At 38.6% G+C, this 24064-nt stretch overlaps 1 protein-coding gene across 4 annotated transcripts in view; it reads left to right on the plus strand.

The window, feature by feature from the left end:
• Window positions 1-19963: 19963 nt before the first annotated feature.
• PTN (pleiotrophin) overlaps window positions 19964-24064 on the plus strand; it is a 123529-nt gene continuing 119428 nt past the window's right edge. For 3 of the 4 annotated variants that reach the window (XM_072652622.1, XM_072652619.1, XM_072652624.1), the window contains exon 1: window positions 19969-20419. The gene's annotated coding sequence lies outside the window, so the exon portion shown is untranslated. Of the gene's footprint in view, window positions 20420-24064 lie in introns of all 4 variants that reach the window. The other variant, XM_072652616.1, reaches the window with a different exon arrangement.

Raw genomic sequence — 24064 nt, forward strand, 5'->3', positions numbered from 1 at the left:
GATTAATGAGATTGTGTCTCTAAAATCATGATGGAGATTCTCAAGAGGGAAGCACTGTACAAATAAAATAAGCGTTATGAGTATCTGGGAGAAGCATTTGAGAGAAAGTTGGAGCCCTTATCAAAGGCTGTTGGTGTCCTGACATTCAGTGTCAGTTCTGAAAAGGTGGCTTTGAAACTCATTGTATCCAACCAGAATTGGCTCTGGGCCCAGCATACAGTGGGACTTCTGGCCAATGGTCCCCATACAGTGGGGCTGCTGGCTGCTGGCCCAGGGATTAGAGAGCTTTTATTTCTGTTCTCATTGATATTAGTCACAGAATCTCCCTCTTGATGTAAAATCCAATATGGCAGGGATGGCAGGGGCAGAGGTTGCTACAAACTCAGAGCTTTGGGATCCCAGAAGAAAGGAGAATGTCTCCATTCCCAGTAACTTATCCACCATCTGTAGTGTTAACCATGCATGCAGTTAGCAGGAAATAGATATTCTACATTCCTGAAAGTAAAAACTGCTTCATGGTCACCAGACTTCTCTCTTTAGTCTTGAGAAAAGCAAGGGTCTGTTTCCTCTGAGTACTGTTGGGTGGTAGATTCCTTCATCTTCTCAGTGCTCTTGTGCAATAATGATGTGCCTAAGCTGTCTTTGGTGAGTCTCAGGGAATTCTCCACTCAGCCCCCAAGGATAAAGCTTCAGAACTACACCAATAAAGCTGTTTTATTAAGTATTTCTACCTAGAGGACTCTGAAAGCCATTAGGTAGACTGTAACTGAGATGATGAATCATTGAAAAACAACTTCTATTAAAATGAGGCCCAGACCCTAGATACAATGCAATGAGGCATTGCATGCCAATACAACACAGACCCATGTATCCTTTGGCTGGTTCCAAAAAAAAAAAGTGCATTTCCTGTTCTCAGGAAAACCAGCCTAGAGAGAGGGCATGGAAAGAAAACATTTACATCTTAGTTTGAACATGAAAGTAGACTATGCCAGCAAACCATGTTCAGAGATATAATCCTGGGCGGATGCTGAGAGGCTAGCTAGCCAAACTTACTCATTTTACAGATGAGACCCAGGGAGAATAACCGATTAGCTCAAGCTCAGACAGGTAAGGACAAAAATGGGGCCTGAACCCAAGTTGATTGATTGCAAAACCAATGCTCTTCTGGAGAATTGGGTAGGGGACAGGGAGAGAAAAGCAGAATCTCTATTGACCCCACTGATTCTCCACAGAGAAGACTCCAGTAAAATCCATAGAGAAAAATGCTGGCTAAAAAAAAAATTGCTTAGGATATTTGTATAAGAAAGGCAGGTATATAATCAGGGAAACTTCATTGATTCACTTCCGTTTTATATTTATATTTGTTCAAATGTACATATGTAGATTTTAAAAAGAAAAATATTAAAAACAATATCTTATGCTTCTTCAAATGGGTAGTCTTACTTGAAGTGACAGGAATCCAGTTGACTTCTCAAGTAATAGACCCAGGATAATAAAAGTTCCTTTGGTTTGCTTTTCATAAGTAATTAAATCAAGTAAATTAGAAAAGTGTTATGTTCATGAAGCCTGATATGATCATCATCCAATGGAAAGATCAGCCTCAGTTATCAGCTGTGTAACTATAGGTATAATTTAATTTCACAAATCCTCAGTTCCCTAATCCATGAAATGGGCATAAAAATTATACCACTTACCTCACAAGTTGAAGAGAAAAGTAATTTGTGAATCTTGATGTTTCAAGAGTAAACTACTCAGAAGAGTGGGGTTGGGGGTGGAGGTGAGACTAAGTCCCATTTCTGATTCATACTGACTACATGACCCTAGACAAGTCATTCAACCTCTGAATCTTCAACCAACTCGGAGTTTAAGAACAGATAGTTTCTCACCAAGACCTCTCTACCAAGGAATTACATGTTTGGTCCCCAAACCAAACAATTCTATATAAATGTTAGCTAATATTAAAATCACAGAAAAAATATTAAGCAATTTATGTGAACTAGGAATGGTAATGCAAAGTGCTACAAGATCTCCATCTGCCCAAAAGCTTATAATCTAGTTGGGCAAAACACTCATACATTAAAAAAAAAAAGGAAAATAGTAATATGTCAGTATATGCTAAATACTAAATGAGGGGGGAATGCATTCTATAAGAAAAGGCATGGAGTCAGGAGTTAATGTATCTGACTTCTGGTCCATGCTTTACTATAGGTATATGACCATGGACAAATCTCATTACCTCCCTAGGTCTTAGTTTCTTCACCTACACAGTTACTGGTTTGAACTTAATGATCATGAATTCTTCTATCTATAACATTTTATGGTATAGACAATGTTTTCTTGAAGTCTAGAAAAAGAGTCATTAAAGTCCAGGGAAGGATTAAGTTAGTCTTGTAAGGAAAGGTAGGATGTATAGAAACAGAAAGGATGGGAAAGTCTATTTCAAGGTGGGAGAATGATATGATCAAAAGTGCTGAGGCAGAAATCTTTTGGAAATAAATAGACCACTTTACTTAGAAGCAGTTCACTTAGAGGTAGCTAACTGGGGCAAAGGACAGAGCATAGGACTTGAGTTCAAATTCTCTCTTCCAACACCCAGTGCTTATGTGAACCTGGGCAACCTCTCTAAACCTTAATTTTCTTCATCTGCAAAATGAGGGATGAATTTGATGACCTCCAGGGACAGCTAGGTGGTAAAATAGATAGAGGTCTGTGCCCAGAGTCAGGAGGACCTGAGTTCAAATCCAGTCTCAGATGTTTACTAGCTGTGTGACCCTAGGCAAGTCACTTAATCTTGTTTGCCTCAGTTTCCTCATCTGTAAAATGAACTGGAGAAGGAAATGGCAAACCATTTTAGTATCTTTGCCAAGGAAACTAAAGAGTCAGATCTGACTGAAACAAATCAACAAGGAAAGAAGATCTCTTAGTTTTAAGTCTCTGATCATTATGAGCAGAGGGTTTCTATAGGAATTGTTTGATTAATACAAACTGAAAAGGGAAGTTGGGTGCAAATTTGTATAAACTTTGGAAGACAATAGGCTAAAGAATATGTCCTTCATCCTGTAGTGGTCCTCAAAGAGGACCAATGACTTCAGTAGGGTGCGAATTAATTGGATTAAAATGAGGCTGAGATGCACAAAGTCTTACTGTCTCCTCCAGAGTCATTGATGTTTATTGGCAATACAAAAGTCAAGACTACTGGAGATGGCCCAGGATGTAGTGAGTTATCCTTGGTAGGATAACTAAATTAAGGTTTTAGGCTGGTCTCAGTTTGTCTGAGGAAATGCCCATTTAATGACTAAGGTCTAGGTAAAAAATGAGATAAAGATTTACCATTACAAAAGTATCAGTCTAGGAGGGGAAGACCCTCCAGAATTTCTGGCAGGAACAGAAAAAGAAATTGCTATTTATAATCACTCTAAGCCATCAAAATCTAAACAATGAGAAACAGAGGCTTGGGCTGGGGTCTGTTTTGGCCATTCATTGTAAGCCAGAGTAATTTGAGTTTAAAAGCCTAGTCAAGTAGCTCCATTTGAATCACAGTGGGTTTTTTAAAAGCCTGGTTTTCTAGAGTTATATTTCGGGAGATTTTAAATGAAAACTTCACAGTATGAAAAGTAAATGGTCTCAGCTTTTGAAGAAAACAATAAAAAGAAAAGGAAATATTTAAAAATATAGACCTTAAACCCCAAAATATCTTACAACTATAAGATAAAAAATTATATTCTTCTGGACAGAGCACCCACATATAAGGGTATGGTGCCCCAAGTGGAGAGAGGGCTCACATGTGGTGAGGGAAGAAGTAGAATAAGAAGGAGGAGAAGGAGGAGGAGGAGAAGGAGGAGGAGGAGGAGGAGGAGGAGGAGGAGGAGGAGAAGGAGAGCAACAACAACAAAGGAAGGAAGGAAAGAAAGAAGGAAGGAAGTAAGTTTCAGATTGTATGCAATAGAAAAATATCCAAAGTTATTTGATAAGGAATAGAGGAAAAAAATACTATCATCAACAAAAAAAAAGAACGAATGAACGGATTGGTCACGCAACCAAATAAACAACTAGAAAAATATCATTTCTAAAAAATGAACACAAAACCAGAAATTCTAAAAATCAAAGAGAGATTAAATTATAATTAAAAGAAAAACATTGAATTTGTGGCTGTTTAAAAACAATGACACACAAAAAATTAATCTGATCCAAAGACAGAGAGGAAAGACAAATTGCCAGTATCAATAGTGAAAAAAAGAAGTCACCACAAGGTGAAAAGTAAGGAATTATTTTGACCAATTATTGATTAATAGAAATGATAGCTTAAAATGGATGAAGATTTTGAAAAAAGAGAATGAAGGGTTCACTATATATTCAATGTATATGAAGTATTGTTTTACGGAGATTAATTAGATCCCAATGAGATATACTTGAGAGAAAAGAGACTGAAGGTAAGGAAACCACGGGGGAGACTATTGCTGTGGTCTCCTCTACATATTAATGAAGGATTTGTCTAGGATAATGAAAGCAGGAAATGAAGGGAAAGATGTTTATGAAACAATATCATTAAGGAAGAAATGACAAGACTTGGGGGTGATTGCTACGAAGAAGAGAGAGATTCAAAGGATAAATGTTTAACAACTGACTCTCTTAAAAAGTTAATTTATGTCCAAGACCTTTTTTTAATTCAAACAGTGTTATTAAACATCTTCTCTATTACTTGTTCAAGTCTAGACATCGGCAAGATAAATCAAGCCCTAATCTGTTGTGATGGTTAGTTTCTGTCCACATTGAAAATTTAATTCACTTCCTGTGAGTCAGTATAAGCCGGTTTCAGCATGCTTCTACTTCCCAAACTGGAAGAATAATGGACATTGATAGAAAATTAGAACCCCAGGGGCAGGAGCGGGAGGGGGACTGCCAATGAATGATAAATTCTGATATAGTAATACTGAATCTGAGATACTGGCAAGATGGCAGGTGGAATGTTAATGAGAGTTAGATCTTCCCCCCCATTGATAGACCTCAAGTGAAGCCCATTAAGGGAAGCTTGATTAGGGGAAGCTTGTTTTGTAGAAAGGCCCATACCTTTTGTGAATTAATAAGGCACTGGGTCACAAGGGTCTTGCTCTCTGACTCTGAAGAGTATATGTATACTGAGGTGAGGTTTTGCTTTGGGGTCTTGGAAGAAAGTTCCAGAGGGAGATGAGACTCTGGGTAGCTGTTAAGGAGTTACCCCGTTCCCCCCAGCTTTGAAAAACCAGATGTTGGTAACTATGTATGTCTGTAATGGTCAGACAGTTGGATCTACCTGTTGATCTGTGACTGTGGTCAGACAGTTAGACGAAGTCTTATCTGTTGGTCTTTATTTCTCTGCTTGTATTTTCTCTATTGATAAATGCAATTAAAGAAGATTGTTGACCCCTCAAAAGCTGCTTTCCTTTTACAAAAGCAGATCTAAGAACCTGTGCAGCAAGTGGGGAGCTTGCTGTTATACCAGGTAAAGATACCTACATGGCAGTTAGAGATATGGGACTAATGAACAGGAAAGAATTCATGATAAAAAAATGTAGACCTAAGAACCCTATGAGTTGGAGCCATGAAAACTGATGAGTTTTCTAAAATTAGGGAATATAAAGAACGGCCAAAAAGTAAGTCTTGGAAATATTGCAACAATTAAGGACTAGAAGGTGCAAGTGGACCTTGAAAAGGGGACATAGATGGAGTAGTCAGAGTTGTAGGAGGAGAACCAGGAAGGTGTAACATCATAGAAATCAAGAGAAAAGGAAAAATATCAGGTGTATGTAACATTTAAGAAAAGAGCATTTAATTTCAAATTAGGAGCTCATTTGTGCTAGTGAGGAGAACAACTCCATTGATGGGGACGGGAACCAGATGTCAAAGGGTTAAGGAATGGATGAGTTGGATGGAAGTGGAAGTCACAAGTATACATGATTCTTTTGAGAAAACTGATTTCAAAAAGGAGTGGTTAGAGACATGGCCAATACCTCCACTAGCATTGGCCTGTTCCAGTCCCAGGTACCAAGTAACTTATTATGTCCTCGAAACTTTTGTTTGAGACAGCTGACTCTAGTGCAATAGAATTATGATCATTGGAACCAGGCCTTTGAGGACTGTCAATGCTTTTTGAAAGGTCTACAGTATGCTCTCCAAGATCTAATAGAATTTTGAATGAAAATATTGTCCATTTCTCAGTTCCCCAGCTACTAAGGCCTTAACTTCTATAGTTACCTTCCATTTACTCTGTATGTATCTTGTATATACTAATTCATTTATACGTTATTTTCCCCATTAATATGTGAGTTCCTTGAAGACAGGGCTGGTTATATTTACCTTTGTATCTCCAGCACTTAATTCCATGTCCAAAGCATAGTAAGTGCTTAATACATGATGACTGATTGATTGTTTACTTGACTAAAACTCCATTAAGACTGGTGATGGGTTTTATTTTTGTTCTGACATTTTAACTTGTCACATATAGCCAAGGATCCAAGAACAGTAAGGCAAATGATTTATTTCATAATGATGATCCCACAAAGAAGGCAGGACCTACAATTATGTGTATGTTCACCATATTTATGTAAGGTGGTCAATCTGGACATAACGTCTACAAAATTGTCTAGGACCAAATGGGCATTTATGGTAGATTCCTCTTTTATGACTAATTTGAAGCCCTCTAAGAAATTAATACAATGTACTGCCTCAGACTACTTCATACGCTTCATATGTAATTCATTGGTAAAATGAGACATAAGCACCTACCCTATCAGAGCATTTAGGCACAGTCAGAGTTGAGTTTTAGTACTTAGAAAGCTGCAGCCAAGGCAAATCTATGACCAAGAGGTCAGGTTCCTTCATGGGCAGTCAGTTGGCATAGTGGTTAGAATGCTGGGCCTAGAATTGAGGGGACCTGAATTCAAATTGAACCTCAGATAATTAGTATCTGTATGACTCTGGCAAGTCACTTAATCTCTCTTTGCCTCAGTTTTTTCAACTATAAAACGGGGATAAAATATCACCTGTCTTCCAGGGTTGTTGTGAGGATTAAGTGAGAATTTTTGTAAAGCACTTAGCACAATGTTTATGATGACACATGGTAGATGTTTAATAAATTCTTGTTTCCTTCCTCTTTTTCTTCAGGACCCAAAGTTCTCTCATTTATTAAAATGGAGGAGGGATAGACAAGATGATAAGTACCTTTGTAGGTATAGATTCTCTAAATCTATAATATAGATCTTATATATTCCTATTGCAATGACTTGATAAAACATTTAACTACATTTCCAAGAGCAGAACTATCTGAGAATTGCAAAATTGGTTCAGAAATTAATCCATTTTCTCAGGATTGCTTATCAATGTACTATGTTGGGTAAAATTGGAGAAGAGGGAGAATAGGTATGTAATTGAAAGTATTTTTGGCTAGGCCTTTATTGGAGTTTTGGATTACAGAGATCCTATTTCCTCCTATAAGGAAGTCACTTTAGTTTGCCATATTCTGATATTAACGTACTGTTGATAGTGTGTCTATGGATTGTTTCAATCCTTCTGGAAAGCAATTTGAAACTTTGCCCCCAAGGTCACTCAACTGTGCATACATGCCCTTTGATTCCTCAGTGCTATTTATTACCAGCTCTCTGCTCCAAAGGGATCAGAGAATGAGGGAAAGGACCCATATGTACAAAAAACATTTTAACAACTGCTTTTGGAATGACAAAGAAGTAGAATGGAAGAGCATGCCTACTAATTGGGGAATGATTGAACAAATGATGGTGTACTAATGTAATGAAACACTATTGGGCCATAAGAAATGATAAAAAGAGATGGTTCCAGAGGAATCTGGATAAAAATCTTTGAACTAATACATTTTTTAAAATTTATTTATTTAACTTTTAACATTTGTTTTCACAAAATTTTGGGTTCCAAATTTTCTCCTCATTTGTCCCCTCCCCCCACCCCAAAACACCGAACATTCTAATTGCCCCTATCACCAATCTCCCCTCTCTTCTATCATCCCTCCCTTCCCTTGTCCCCATCTTCTCTTTTGCCCTGTAGGGCCAGAGAACTTTCTATACCACATTACCTGAATTTCTTATTTCCTAGTAGCAAGAACAGTACTCGACAGTTGTTCCTAAAACTTTGAGTTCCAACTTCTCTTTATCCCTCCCTCCCCACCCATTCCCTTTGGGAAGGCAAGCAGTTCAATATAGGCCATATCTGTGTAGTTTTGCAAATGACTTCTATAATAGTCGTGTTGTGTAAGACTAACCATATTTCCCTCCATCCTATCCTGCCCCCATTGCTTCTATTCTCTCTTTTGATCCTGTCTCTCCCCAAGAGTGTTGACTTCTAATTGCTCCCTCCTCCCATTGCCCTACCTTCCATCATCCCCCCCAACCTGCTTATCCCCTTCTCCCCCACTTTCCTGTATTGTAAGATAGGTTTTCATACCAAAATGAGTGCATTTTATTCCTTCCTTGAGTTGAATGTGATGAGAGTAAACTTCATGTTTTTCTCTCACCTCCCCTCTTTTTCCCTCCACTAAAAAGTCTTTTGTCTGTCTCTTTTATGAGAGATAATTTGCCCCATTCCATTTCTCCCTTGCTCCTCCCAATACATTTCTCTCACCCCTTAATTTCATTTTTTAAAGATATGATCCCATCCTATTCCATTCACTCTATGCTGTGTGTGTGTGTGTGTGTGTGTGTGTGTGTGTGTGTGTGTATGTAATCCCACCCACTACCCAGATATTGAAAAGTTTCAAGAGTTACAAATATTGTCTTTCCATGTAGGAATGTAAACAGTTCAACTTTAGTAAGTCCCTTATGACTTCTCTTTACTGTTTACCTTTTCATGCTTGTCTTCATTCTTGTGTTTGAAAGTCAAATTTTCTTTTCAGCTCTGGTCTTTTCATCAAGAATGCTTGAAAGTCCTCTATTTCATTGAAAGACCATTTTTTCCCCTGAAGTATTATACTCAGTTTTGCTGGGTAGGTGATTCTTGGTTTTAGTCCTAGTTCCTTTGACTTCTGGAATATCCTATTCCATGCCCTTTGATCCCTTAATGTAAAAGCTGCTAGATCTTGTGTTATCCTGATCGTATTTCCACAATACTTGAATGGCTTCTTTCTAGCTGCTTGCAATATTTTCTCCTTGACCAGGGAACTCTGGAATTTGGCCACAATGTTCCTAGGAATTTCTCTTTTTGGATCTCTTTCAGGTGGTTATCAGTTGATTCCTTGAATACTTATTTTGCCCTCTGGTTCTAGAATCTCAGGGCAGTTTTCCTTGATAATTTCATGAAAGATGATGTCTAGGCTCTTTTTTTGATCATGGCTTTCAGGTAGTCCCATAATTTTTAAATTGTCTCTCCTGGATCTAATTTTCAGGTCAGTTGTTTTTCCAATGAGATATTTCACATTATCTTCCATTTTTTCATTCTTTTGGTTTTGTTTTGTGATTTCTTGGTTTCTCATAAAGTCATTAGCCTCCATCTGTTCCATTCTAATTTTGAAAGAACTATTTTCTTCAGTGAGCTTTTGAACCTCCTTTTCCATTTGGCTAATTCTGCTTTTTAAAACATTCTTCTCCTCATTGGCTTTTTGAACCTCTTTTGCCACTTGAATTAGCTTATTTTTCAAGGTGTTATTTTCTTCAGCATGTTTTTGGGTCTCCTTTAGCAAGGTGTTGACCTGCTTTTCATGCTTTTCTTGCATCTCTCTCATTTCTCTTCCCAGCTTTTCCTCCACCTCTCTAACTTGATTTTCAAAATTCTTTTTGAGCTCTTCCATGGCCTGAGCCCATTGAATATTTATTTTGGATGATTGGGATACAGAAGCCTTGACTTCTATGTCTTTCCCTGATGATAGGCATTGTTCTTCCTCATCTGAAAGGATGGGAGGAGATATCTGTTCACCAAGAAAGTAACCTTCTATGGTCTTATTTTTTTTCCCTTTTCTGGGCATTTTCCCAGCCAGTTACTTGACTTCTGAGTTTCCTCTCCACACATACCTCACCTCCCATTCTGCCCAGCCAGTGCTTGGGGTCTGAGATTCAAATGCTGCTTCCCAGTCTTAGGGCTTTGGTGGGGGTGGGGTTGCTATTCAGTGTGAGATTAGTCACTTTCCTCAGAGGGTTTATTAGGAGACCTTCAACAATGGATCTGTGCTCCTGCCTGCTTTGGGAGCTATTGTCTGCTGCTGCCTCTGCTGCTGCCTCCCTGGGGGAACTGAGTCATGGGGACAGCCTGCTCCCCTCTCGGCAAGGTGAAAAGACCCTCTCACTGACCTTTGACACCTGTAGGTGGAGCAACCTGCATGGCTGCTGGTGATTCTGTCCCTGAAACCTGTTCGCATATGCTCCCCTCGGTGCTGTGCTGCCAAGGCAGGGCTGGGCTTTGCTTTGGGGGTGCGTGATGGACCTTTTGTGTCAATTTTTCAGGTCTCTCTGGAACAGAAATCTCCTCCACTCCATTGTTCTGTGGCTTCTGCTGCTCCAGAATTTGTTGGGAGTTCTTCTTTACAGGTATTTTATGGGCTGTGGGTTAGGAGCTAGCATATGTGTATCTTTCTACTCTGCCATCTTGGCTCCTCCCCCTAAACTAAGACATTTTATATATATATATATATATATATATATATATATATATATATATATATATATAAAGAGTATGTATACATACACACATATTTATGTGTATGTATATATGCATATATGACCATATATGACATGGAGAGTATATCAATTTGTTTTGCATAATTGTGCATATTTGTTACAAGGATTTTGTTTTTCTTTAGTATTTTCTCCAATGGTGCAGGGTGGGATAGATGAAAGGGATAAAAATAATGATTTTTGTTCATTAAAAAATTCAATTTATAAAAATAATTTGCAGTGTTGAGAGTTCAAGGACTCTGAGTCCATTTAGGGCAAGAGGTATCTGGGTGGCACAGTGAATAGAGCACTGGACAAGAAATCTAGAAGAGTTAAATTTAAACATAGCATCAGGCACTTATTTTGTGGTGATTTGATGAGACATACGACCTTTGTGACCCTCGGCAAGTCAATTAACTTCTACCTATCTCAGTTTCCTCAACTCTAAATGAAGATTATAATAGCACCTGCCTCCTAGGGTAGTAGTAAGGTTCAAGTGAGATATTTATAAATTTAAAACATTATATAAATTTGTTATTATTATCATTATTATGATTCCTAAAATATTCCAATAAAGTCCTGATAGGTGCCCAAGTTACTATGAAGCCAAGACCATGAACATTGTGAATCCCAGAGAAAGTCAAAGTCAAAGTACTATATTTAAAAGTGACAAGATGTAGGTTCTGGTTTGTGTGTCAGAATCACAGAATTTACAGGTACAGAAGGGTAAAGAAGTCAGTGGATCAGGCAAGAATACAGAAAAAAATGAATACTAGATGCCTAGGGTAAGGAAGCATCGAAATGAAGGCAATTCTTCCTCATCTAGTTTCTCTCATATTCTTCTTTCTGGGGGTAGAACCCATCTCCTAAAGTACTGAGGCCAGGGTCTTCAGGCACAGAAATGGTAGGAGAATGGCAAGTCAACTTGACTGCATTGGAGAATGAAGAGCCAGAGAATGGGTTGATTTTGACACTATAGCTCCCAGCTCTCAAATTTTATTAGTTCTCCCTTAATGAGGGTGATTGCAAAACATCTCTAAAATTGTAAATTATGTCATCCACCACACAGTCTCTTTCCTTTTGCTCTAACTGAATGCAAAAATATTGTTTCTTAAGAATTTACTTCAATGGCAATGTTTTACATGACTTCATATGTTTTATTACTATAATACTGCTCCCCTTCTCAATGGGTAAAGGAGGGGCAGAAAAGGAAGGAGAGAATTGGGAACTCAATTTTTTTTTTAAAAAAAGGAATGCTAAAATAAATAAAATATAATTATTAAATTAAATTAAATTCTGTGAGTACTTTTTAAAAAATTGCTTACTATACGCTTAGACACTATAAGAACTGTAAAAATATTAGCTAGATCTTAGAACTTAAAGAGCTTACAATTTTGATGAGAAGAAATAGCATAGAACAGTAGAGAGCACAGTGCTTTTAATATAGTAGACCCTCACTAAAACTTGAATGAGTGAATGAATGAACCATTAAGTGGCAACATATATAGTTGGAATTGTGGTTGTTACAATGCAGGCTGGAACCTAAAGAACAGTCATCACTTGGGATTTACAATGCAAGCACCTCTTCCTCATTAAACAGAGACAGGATAAAGGACACTCCAGGTAGATGTGAGGGAAAGCTACCTTGACGATTAAAGCTAGAATGGGTTATCTTGGAACTTAGATGGTGCCTCATCACTAGAAGTCATCAGGTGGTGGTTGAATGAGTACTTGCCAGGAATATTGTAGAAGAGACTCCTGTTCAGGTACATATTTGACACTCTGACCTGCAAGATTCCTTCAAACTCTAAGATTCCATGATTTTGTGATCTGGCAATAATGTTCAAACCACAATTTTAACTAAAAAAAGGAAAGTGAATCTTGCTATAGAAGATCAGAAAAGGGATGGATTCATGTAAGTGGATAATATGAAAATGAATCCATGAAGGAAATGGAAATTGGTCTAGGAAAGTAGGCAGGATTAGCGTGCAACCACTGGTGTAGGAAAGGAAAATCTAGAATATGGAAATCTGAATCCTAAATTGAAGAATTTGCACTTGATGTAGGAAATGAGGCATCATTATAGATACTGGAGCATGAGAATGATGATAAAAGTCTTCTCACTTTCTTCTGTCTAGTAACTGAGCCCTTCATTCTGGCCATACATGTCTCCTTTTCTCCTAGTGAAGAAGTTTTCTACCACCCACAGAACAATGTACAAGCCAAACCAATCCAACAAGTATCTTTTTTGCAACTTCAAGAAAAGACTTCTATTATAATTTGGGGATACTTGCAAATAGGTCTGTATATAAATATGTACATGTTTGTGAGTCTATATAACTATGTATATGTATATATATACACATGTGTGTATGCACACATATGTGCACACACACACACATGCACACACTCTGTGAACAAATTTGTCAGTTAGTCTCGCTAGGCTTCAGTTTCCCTAACTGTAATATAAGGGAGTTGGGTTAGATGACCTCTGAACTCCCTTCCAGCTATACATCCATTGCAAATTGAGTAGGGAGAAAACACTAACTGCTCGGGAGATTATGAAAGATTTTCCATAGAAGGGGTTCCATGAGTTTAGTTTTCAGGGAATCGAAGAATTCTAAGAAGTAAAGGTTGATATGTGAGAATACATTCCAGGTACCAGAGAAAAACCTGTGAAAAGGGGAAAGTGAAAAAAATATGTTTGGAACTTAGAATGTTTGATGAGGAATGATGGGAAGTAATTGGATCAAGTAGGCTGTGGCCAGGGTTTTCAATACCAAATGGAGGACTTTGTATTTCATTCTAGAGGCAATAGGGAGGCACTGAATCTTCTTGATCTAAGGGACAGACATAGTGGGATTTGTGCTTTAGGAAGATTACTTTGGCAGATACATTGAGGTCAGATAAGATAGGAAGTAAGCTTGGAAATGGAGTCCAATTAAGAGACTATTGTAACAGTTCAGGTGAGAGGTGATAAGAACCTGCACTAGGTCAGTGGCCATAAGAATGGAGAGAAGGGTCAGATGTGAACTTCTGTAGTTAGAATTGACAAGAAGGTAACTGATTGGCTATGGAGGGTGAAGGAGAGGAAAATGGAGTTGGAGAAAACTTTGCAAACCAGGATAATTAGAAAGATGGTAGAGTCTACTATGCAAATAAGGACAATTAAAGGAGGGATTTGGGACAGGACACCAAGTTTCTGTCCTAATTAGTGAGTCTTATATTCCATATTCTCTGTATTCTGTCACCAAGATACTTTACAAAACTTACCTCCTGATGCTGCCCAATATGAACATCCTATTCCAGACAACCTGATTTGTTTTTTGACCTCTAGATTCTTGCTGAACTCATATACTCCTTCCTACCTAGACTGTCTTTCCTCTTTTATTCCTATCTATAGTCTATCCAAAAAGTATAACCAAGATGGTAGAGTTGTAGGAAGCAGTAAAACCAACTTTCCCCCTACAAAACCTTTCCAAACTTATCAAGAAAATGCACTAGATTGAATCTTGATAGGAAAATCCAGAAAAAAGTCATAGTGAATCACTTGTTCAGAGCTCTTTGGACACTGAAGACAGGTGAGACTCAGAGCAGGTTGCTTGTGGAAGACTCCAGCACCAGGGCAAGTGGTCTCAGCCCTACATTGGGGCACTACCAGACCCATATTCCTCTCCTTCCTGAATTCTGATGCAGCCAAACTGTCCTTTTCTCCATTCTCCACACAAAACACTCCAACTTCCACCTCTATACCTTTGTTCTGGTCACTCTCATATTTGGAATATACTCTCTTCTTACCTCTGGCTTATAGAATCTCTCTCTTCTTTCAAGATACTACTCAAGTGTTATCTTCTACTTGAAGAGTCATCTATTTACTATAACTGCAAGTTTGTCTTTATTTTCTTTGTATTTATAACATGCATATACTTATATATGTACTTGCTGCCTCCTCTAAAAGAAAGAAAGCTCCTTGGAATTAGGGATTGTTTTATTTTGAGTGTTTGTATCACAGCACCTAGAATACTGTCTGACAGGTAATTAATCAATGCTTTTTGGATTGACTGAGAAAGAATTCATCTGGATCTTAAAAGATGGATAGATTATATATATGTTATGTTACTCCAGGTGGTCAAAGACAAGCTGGAGACCTGCAAGCTTTCAGTGCTTCCAAGGTGATCTGATCCAGGGGTGCCAGTCTGAGTTCTGAAAGGTTCTGATCTGGGTTTGAGTCTCAGCAATGGTAGATGCTGCCAGACTCAGCCCTTATCAGCCAGCTGGAAAACTGTCAGCTCACAGTGACAGAATTGTAGACTTAATTTTGGTCTAGGATTCTTGTCCTGGTTATTCCTTTGCAGACTGGGCTGAATGCTGGGACTGAGACCCCACTGTGACCTGGGTGTCTAAGCCACAATGCTACTGCTTGCTTCTGAACTTCCACCTTTCTCAGAATATTGCATAGGGCCTCCCTACCTGGGAATGCCACCCATTGTACAGGTCTCCTTTGCAATCTTTGCTGGATCTATGATCCAGAACTGAGTAGTGGCCAAGAAAGAAGCCACTTGGCACCTGTCCCCATTGTGGGAAAAGCACTACAGAAATATGAGCTATTATCACTTGTTTGTTTTTTAGATGTTAGAGGAATGTCCAGAAGACTGTTGTTTTTTCTTTTATATTCTCAAATTTTCATTTCTGGTCTAGGTGGATAGTATCAGCATCAGAGCTACCCCTCAAAAATTTCTCTATTTCAAAGAGTACAAGACTGATTATTCCTACTAAACAGATAAGCAGAATGAGGCAGTGACTTGTCTAAGGACATATAGCTAGTAAGAGAACTGAGTAAAGACTCAGACTACAGTAGGCCTGTTGAGTGCAGTTTAGTGGTCTTTCTATGATGCAGATATCCTATTACCTGAGAGCTATATCCTTATGAAAGAAGCAATCCTATGGATTGTCTGACCCTTCAAACGTTGGCATCATCTTTAAATGAAATCTGTCATGTGAGATATATATCTTAGAACACTTTGCCTCTGATTCAAGCCAAAAAAATCCACTTGATTCAATTGCTTAAATAATAGATGAGTAAAGTGATGTCTTTGGGATATACTGAACTGAGAAAAAGGAATTATTGTCATCACATTTTCAAGTTGTGGAATATCCAATGATTTTCTTTCTTAAGAAAAAGATAATAATGGGATAGAGTAAATGACAGATGCTTTACAAGCAATATACATATGAGAGTTCAGAAATGGTCCCTCAAGACTTTCAATGAAAGAGAGAGAATTTTAGGCTAGAATGGTCAGGGAAAGCTTCCCAGAAGGAAGTGGTTCCCAAAACTCTGTCCTGAGCCCTCTTCCCTTCCCTTCTCTTTCTATTCTTTTTTTTTCTCTTGGAGACCTCATCAGTTTCCATGAATTTAATTGTCATTTCTACGCTAATGACTCCTAGATCTATATATCCAGGCTTAGCTTCTCTCCTGAGCTTCAGACCTGCATCGCCAAGTGACAACTGGAGATTTCAAATAGATTTCCAGAGAAATCTGAAATGAAAGATTTCCCAAATGGTCTTAGAGCAAAGCAATTGTTAGTAAATAGCTAATTGCTTGTGATAAAGTATAGACCTCTTTCATTTATAAAGCAAAAATCATATTGCACCCATAATCATACCTCAAGAAGGCTTCTAACCTGAGGTATTCAGGGTGATTATAAAGAAAGAATCTATTTAAGACTGGCACAAGTCTGGATTGATAAAAGTAAAGGATTAATGAATAAAGGTCATTGCTATTCCACAATTCCTTTATTCATCTCTAATTGGACAGTATGCCTTTGTAGATAAAAAAATTTACTGAGCATCAGGAATACCTGGTTCTGCCTTTGACCTATACTGGCTGTGTTACTGTGAGCAAGTAACTTAAGATCTCAGGATCCAGATAATTCTATCAGCCTCTCTGCTCATGATTATTTCCACTAGATCTTGTGTATAGCTCATTTATAAAATTGTTTGCATGATGTCTCTCCCTTTAGAGTGTGAGTTCCTTGAGAGTAGGGGCTGTTCTTTATATTATTTTGTATCACCAGTGGTTAGAATAGTACCTAGAACATAGCAGGGGATTAATATTCCTTTATTGACTGACCAGGCAACTAAGATTTCAAGTTATGCAGCTACTAGGCTGCATACAGATTACATTACATTACAGATTACATTACAGATTAAAAAATTTGCATTCCAGATTAAAAAAACAAATTAACTTCCTAGCAAAATCTTTTCCAAATGGTCCCTAATCTCTCACCCTTAGTAGATGAGCTTTCTTCCTACTATGAGGAGGCCCACTCAATGTGACCTACTTTAACATCCATTATTCTTTTCCACCCCAAAATTTTCTTTTATCTTTGCCCATCCAGTCTCCCTTCCCTGTGTTCTTAGAGGAAATGATGGTGCTTATTCTTAACAGAGAGGGCTATGTCACAGTCCTCAAACCTCTCAGGACCTTGCTCTATTAATTATTTCTTTTCTGTTGCATTTCCATCTTTCTCTCCCTAGTAATGGCTCTTCCTCTGGCAAAAAAAGCAAACAAACCTGGTTTCTGCTGTGCTTAACAAACATACAAAATCTTTCCCTTAACCTAGTTAATATGGTCACCTTGAACTTCATCTTTTCTCTCCCCTTCCTTTCCCTTCCAAATTTTCATCAAGCACAGTCCACTTTCTCCTTCCACCCCTGGTGATCTGGTTTCCAATTCCATCATCTTGTGAAAGTTGCTGTCTCCAAAGATACTGGTAATCTCTCACCCCTCTCCCCTAAATCTCATTGTCTTTTCCCAGTCTTCTTTCACTTTGACCTCTGAAGATTTTAACACGACTGACACATGTGTAGCAACATATCACCTTTAACACCCTTCTCATCAGTCTTCACCTGTCAAAATTCTATTCATCCTTGAACATTCAGTTTAGATGCCACTCTCTTAAAGAAATCTTCCCTGATCCTCCTAGTCATAGCCTCTTATTCCACTGAATTTCCACAGTACCTTTCTACTCTTTTATAACACTTGTAGTATTTTATTTTGTAATATATTTTTTGTGAACATCTTAATCCCAGATTATAAACTCATTAACATCAAGAACCATGCTATTTTATTCTCTGTGTGTCCCCAAGATGTTTAACATAGTAGCTTGTGCTTAACATTTTCTTAATATAAATATGTTCAACACGAATAAATAAATTAATAATTGTTCTTGGATGTTTGCATTCCTTTAAATTTTGCTCTGTTCTATTTACTTGAAATGAAAATAAATATTCATTCAACTCAATATTTTATACTTAGTTGTTGTTCAGTTATTTTAATATGAAAGAAATATAATTGAGTGAAAAGAGCATTAATCTCTGTGTCTGTTTTCACCTCTTTTTCTGTCTCTCAGACTCAGTCTCCGTCTCAGTCTCTGTCTCTTTCTCTCTCTAGTTAAGGTGCTCATATTAACACCATTAATACGCAGACCTGATCAGAAGTCCTAGAAAGCTCACAGAGCTCTTTCGTCAGAAGGCTTACCTCCTGTTGCGTTTTAGGACCTAAGAGACCATTCACCACCTAAAAGCTTGGGGGACAAAAGTGCTTCATTGAAAGCATCTTCATCCTTATCACTTCTGATTATGTAGTGCTTATACAATGCTTTAAGTTTTACAAAGCTCTTTACGTATATTATTTTGGGCAATCCCCACAACAACCTTGTGAGTAGATGATATTATTTCCATTTTACAGATGAGGAAACAGACTTCATGGTGAAGTGATCTGGGTCATAATGCTGGTAAATGACTGAGAGATGATTGGAGTTCAGGTCCTCCTGAGGTCAAGTGTCTCCAGGGCCTGATCCACTAAAGCACCCATCTGTAATCCTTCATGCTCCCCACCTCCTGGAGCATTTAATTGACCTTTCTGGCCCTTCAGACGTCCATCTACCTAGCCTTCTTTGGGACCTCAGTAGTTTTTTACATAGAGTATCACTGGGGCTCAGTCTACTATACAAAGCCAAATGGGAAATTCTTTAAGAAGGATTTGATAATTGAACTATTAGAAATTGCAGGAGGAAGGAATGATGGTGGTAATGGAATGAAGATATTTGGTCACTAGATCCATTTCTCCCCATCCTGTCTCTGTCCTTTTTCTCCCTACTTTATCAGGAAAATTGGGAGCACAGTGACTGTCACAGAATAAGGACTAAGTAAATGCTTGTTGATTGACTGGCTGACAAACTCCTGGCTCTGACATTTAGTAGCTGTATGACCATGAGCACATCACTTTATGTGTTTGAGTCGCCGCAGCCACAACTGTAAAATTGGAATAATCGTATTTGAACCTTCACAGGATTGTTGTTAAGAAAGCACTTTGTAAATAGCAAAAAACTACACAGAACCAATTTTTTTTTGTTTGCTTTAGACCAGACCATCAATCTAGGAAGCTTCCTGTGAGGAAGATCACCTTCTCCACAGGTCTTCACCTTCTCTGCAAGTTGTAGCCTGCGGATGCTAAGAGGTTCAACAACTTGGGCAGGGTCACACAGTCAGCATTTGCATCTGGGGTCTTCAGGATCTCTAGGCCAGCTCAAGGAGTGTCAAACATAGGACTCACAAGTGCTACCCTAGTTAAATTAAAATGTAATGGAGAAATATTCAACAAAAGAAAGAAAATGCAGTAAAACATTGATATCACTAATATGAAGGCAGGTAGATGCAGCAATGACTAGAATACCGGGCCAGTAATCAAGAAGATTTATCTTCAGGAGTTGCAATGTGGCCTCAGACACTTACCATCTGTGACCTTAGGCAAGTCACTTAACCCTTTTTGCCACAGTTTCTTTATCTGTAAAATGAGATGGAGAGGAAAATGACAAACCACTCTAGTATCTTTGCCAAAAAACCCCCAAATGGGATCATGAAGAGTTGATCATGATTCAACAACAGTAACAAAAATATTAAGATGCCGTATTCGAGGTCTATTAGATGCCAGTAGGAATCTTTATGTTTAGTGATCCCTAGTTCTATTTTGTTTGACACCAGTGAGACACCCTTCCTCTCAGAGTACTGAGAGATCACTTTGATTCCCTACTTATCAAAATCTGGGTAAAAAGCTCATTCCTCTGAATTGCACAAAGTTTCAGAGAAGAAATGTGTTGTCAAGACTTCCTTTTGGAATAATTATTAGTCAAGAAGTCCAATTTGCTATCTCATCTCCTTTTCCCTGTCCCTCCCCCCCCCCCTTTTTTTTGCTTCTAATGGGAGAGACTGCCCCTTGAGTGACCTGCTTTTAATAAGCTTTCCAACCAGCTCCCGACTTAAAAAGTGCCCTTGCTGGTGCTGGCTTCCTCACTTTGCCCACTTGCCTCCCTCCCTCCTTTCACTCCCTCCTTCCATTCTTCATTTTCTCTCTGGACTCACTCCCTGTCAAGGCTTAATTGAGTCCAAGGGAGGATCAGGTTCCCTTGCCTTGGAGTCCAGAAATCTTTCATAGCAAGTCCCAGCAGGCAAGGAAAGCCACAGCTGGAAAAGGGAAAAGGAAGAGACAAGTGAGTGATCCTGTCCAGAAAGGAGAGCGAGCAGCTGGAGAAACAGCTTCCTCAGCAGCAGCGGCGGCGGCAGCAGCAGCGGCGGCAGCAGCAGCAGAGGCAGCGGCGGAGGCAGCGGGGCTGTTCCTGCCCGATCTCCTGTCTCTAGAAACCTAGCAGCCAGCCTCATCTCTCTCCATTGACCAGCGGCCAAAGCAGGAGAGCGGAGATTCCCAACTCCAAGTAAGTAGGCGCAAAGGGAGGAATGTTGAATTTCCTCAGAGTTAGTTTGCAATCACCGCGCCTTTGGATTTTCTGACTGCAGCCCGAGTGTTTGGTGGTGTGGCTCCGCTTGAAGTAGGGGAGATGAGAGAGGTCTTACCGAACGTGAAAGGAAACTGAGGCAATCACGGGTGATAGCGCTTGTGGGCCACTTGGTATCTAGGCTTCATGGATATTAGTATAGTTTTAAGGCTGGTGCTGAGAACGCAGCCGGATTATGCCTCAAGTGACCTCATTAGTTCTTGAAGAAGGTTGGCGCTTAGCAGGTGGGTGAGGGGTAGTGGATGAAGGTAAGGCAGCCAGGACATAGAAAGGATTTTCTTTTGCAGCTCATGCCCTTGCGTCTCCCCAGTGCCACAGATGCTCCCTAGAAGTTTATCCTGACCAGTTTACCTCCGACCAGTTGGGGCAGGAGTTGGTGGGGGGCGCTCCATCCTCGCTCAGCCCAGTGATGCTTGCTACTGTTCACAGGGCAGCAGCTGCTCTTTGGCCAGAGTAAGGGCACCGAGCAGAGGCAGTCGGGAGGAGCGAGACACTTTCCTCATGCAGAGAGCACTGGATTTGGAATTCGAAAATCTAGGGGTTCCAGTTTGGGCCCTGACACTTTGTGCTATGATCACGGGCAAGTGTTGAACTTCTCTCGGCCTCATTTTCCTCATCTGTAAAGTGGGGATAACAGTATTTGCCTCTCCCACCTTCCTAGGTTGTTTGACGGAAAGCCTGAAAATTCATAGAGGAAGCGTGTATTATTAGTGCTATGATGAGGAAGCCTGGAAGCCACAATATAGAAAGATTAAGTTCCAAGCTTAAAAAAAAAAGATTGATTTCCATTCTCTTTATCTCCTCTTCTGATTGCAATTTTCATTAAGTTCCTCAAAGAAAGACTTGAATTCTTGATTCTTTCTTAAATACATAGACTCAAAGACTGGACACTTAGACAAACTCATTAAGTCCGTGTGTGTGTTTTGAATTGGTTTTGTTGAATAAATCAATGCGTCTAAAAGAAATAAAGGAAAAAACCCTGATTTTCTCCTTCCATTTGCTCCCTGACCCCATGAATTTAATGACTGTTTTGCTGTTCCCTCTGATTTAGTAACTGCTTTGAAAGTTTGGGCATACCTGGGGTGGGGGTTTGTGTTGAGGGAAGAACGCAAAATAAAGGATCTCGAAGTTCCATTGAAAGTTTTTCAACCTTTTGTTGTTGTTTCCACCCCTCACTGGTTTCTTCTTACCATATGAAAGCTGAAGGGATGTGGAGATTCAGGAGATATCTGGGAGTTTTTTTGAACTAATAGGATAATGGAGCAGTTCCATGATCTCAGCTAAGTGTGGATTTGCTGAAACAGCAGAATTCTATTTAACCACTTAATAACATCTTCAGGTCTTAAGGCTGATCAATATGTAGAAATATAGAAGGATGATAGATGGAGAGACAAAAAAAGGAGAAAAATAATCCCAGTATAGAAAAAGAAACTTCCTCTACCCTTTTCATTAAAAAACCCCCAAACTCTAGTGTTCTTTTTACAGACCCATGTGTGCTACCAAAGTAATGAAAACATATAAAAGCCTAACGGACCCAAAGGAGAATGGGGTAGACATGGTCTACCATGCAGATAGGGATCTGCTTTGAATTTGCTTCCCTAGGATTTCAGGTTCTTTCAGAACAGAAAGAAATACATGTAATTTTGTATTTGTTAGAGGCTTGGGATTTTATTTTGTTTTAGGATTAATGAATGGCTTTCGGATGTGTTTTGTTTAAAATGTGTAATAGTAATTATATCTATTTATATGTAATCACACATGTTTATACACACATATACACATGCATGCAGGTACATGTACACATGAGTCTTTACAATATGCACATATATATTCTGCATACACACATGCGCACACACATACATATATGATATACTCACAAAGTAATATTTGCATATGTACATGTATGTATTTATGGATACATGTATAATACACATATGCATATATCAGAGGTAGAATTTGAACTGTGCCACATATGTGTATATTGATATAGGTACACACATATTGTATACACACATATAATGGATAAAGTTCAAATTCTGCCTGTTCATTAAGGACAAGTCATTTAACTTCTGTGTGCCTTAAATACATCCTTAGGATTTATTTAGTAAGAGAGTTTTCTAAGTTAATGAAACTGTAGAACCTTCCTATCCATCTCTATTTGTGTGTCCATGTATGTGTATGTACTTTGGTTTAGATTTTTTCATTTGTATAGGGAATTCTCAGAGAGGAAAATCTCTCTGCTCATGCACATTGTTAACTTTTCTACAGCTTGCCATCTTTGAGAATTGCCTGGGACACTGTTAGATAAAACCACTGGCCCAAGATCACACAGTCAGAATGTGTCAGAAATAGAATTGGATCCTAGTTCTTCCTGAGAGACTTTATCTCTCTGGCTCCACAGCACTGCCTTCCATCTATGTATTCACAGACATCCTTCCTGTACTCTCACACACCATTAGAGGTTTTTCTCAAGAGATCTTATATCTTTGGGGAGTTTCTCTCCCCATTCTTAACCTGAAATCATAATCTTATTGATTTACTCCAGTTATTTTCTGCCAAAACAAATGAATAAAAAATTAGTCTATTTAGTCTCCTTAAAGTTAATGATTAACCAAAACGGAAACTCCTTTCAAAGTGAACTTAAAAGTTAGAAAAAAAAAAAAACAACCCACACACAAAGAAAACTTTTGCTTTAAAATGAACTTTTATGGAGCCAAGAAGGCAAAAGTTTACTGTTACTTGGAATTTTCTCTGAAAGTACTATATTTACACTTGCCAATTTTTTTAAAAGCTGATATTGATTTGGGGTAGATATTTGACTCTTCAGGTGAAATCTACACTACTGACTCCCAAGAAATGGTTCAAACTTGAGAGACTTACTGGACATTTCAAAAGTTCCACAGGGAATAATATCTAAGATACTTTAGAGGCAGTGCAGTGCAATAGAACCCTGAATTTGGAGCCAAATTTCCTGGATCCAATCCTGCTTCTTTCATTTAAAATCTGGGTCATCTTGGGCAAGCCACTTAAATTTTCTGACCCTCAGTTTCCTTTGTTGTAAGATAGAGGCTTATACTAAATAATCTCTAAGATACCCTCCAGATCTAAATTTGTCTTCTATTATCATAATCTTCATCAATAAAATCAACCTCAGATATGCATTTTATTCAGAGGCAATTTTTTTTCTTAATAACTCAACATGCATGAAACACATACTCTTTTACATTGTGACCACATCCCTACTGAGAAATGGAACCTATATTGTCCCAAGGGTTTCTCAGAGGAGACAATGGAAGGAAAGATGATTAAATTAACTTTTTAAAAGTCTTACCAATTCAAAGGCAGAACCTGGGACAGACTTGGAATCTTAATTTCTAGGTCCCTACCTTCCTTACTCTCATAATAAGTTGATAGAGACCGTAAAGAATTAGAGTTGTCCTACTTCCTCTGTTCTGAGGACCATCTTTATCTCAGGGTTCTCCTGACAGTTAACCTCTTCTTTGATTATTGAAGGGTGAACTGGTTCTATTTCTAGGCAAAGTGAACTCTTCTGAGTACCTGAAT

Source organism: Notamacropus eugenii, chromosome 3, assembly GCF_028372415.1.
Source record: "Notamacropus eugenii isolate mMacEug1 chromosome 3, mMacEug1.pri_v2, whole genome shotgun sequence".
Lineage (NCBI taxonomy): Eukaryota > Metazoa > Chordata > Mammalia > Diprotodontia > Macropodidae > Notamacropus > Notamacropus eugenii.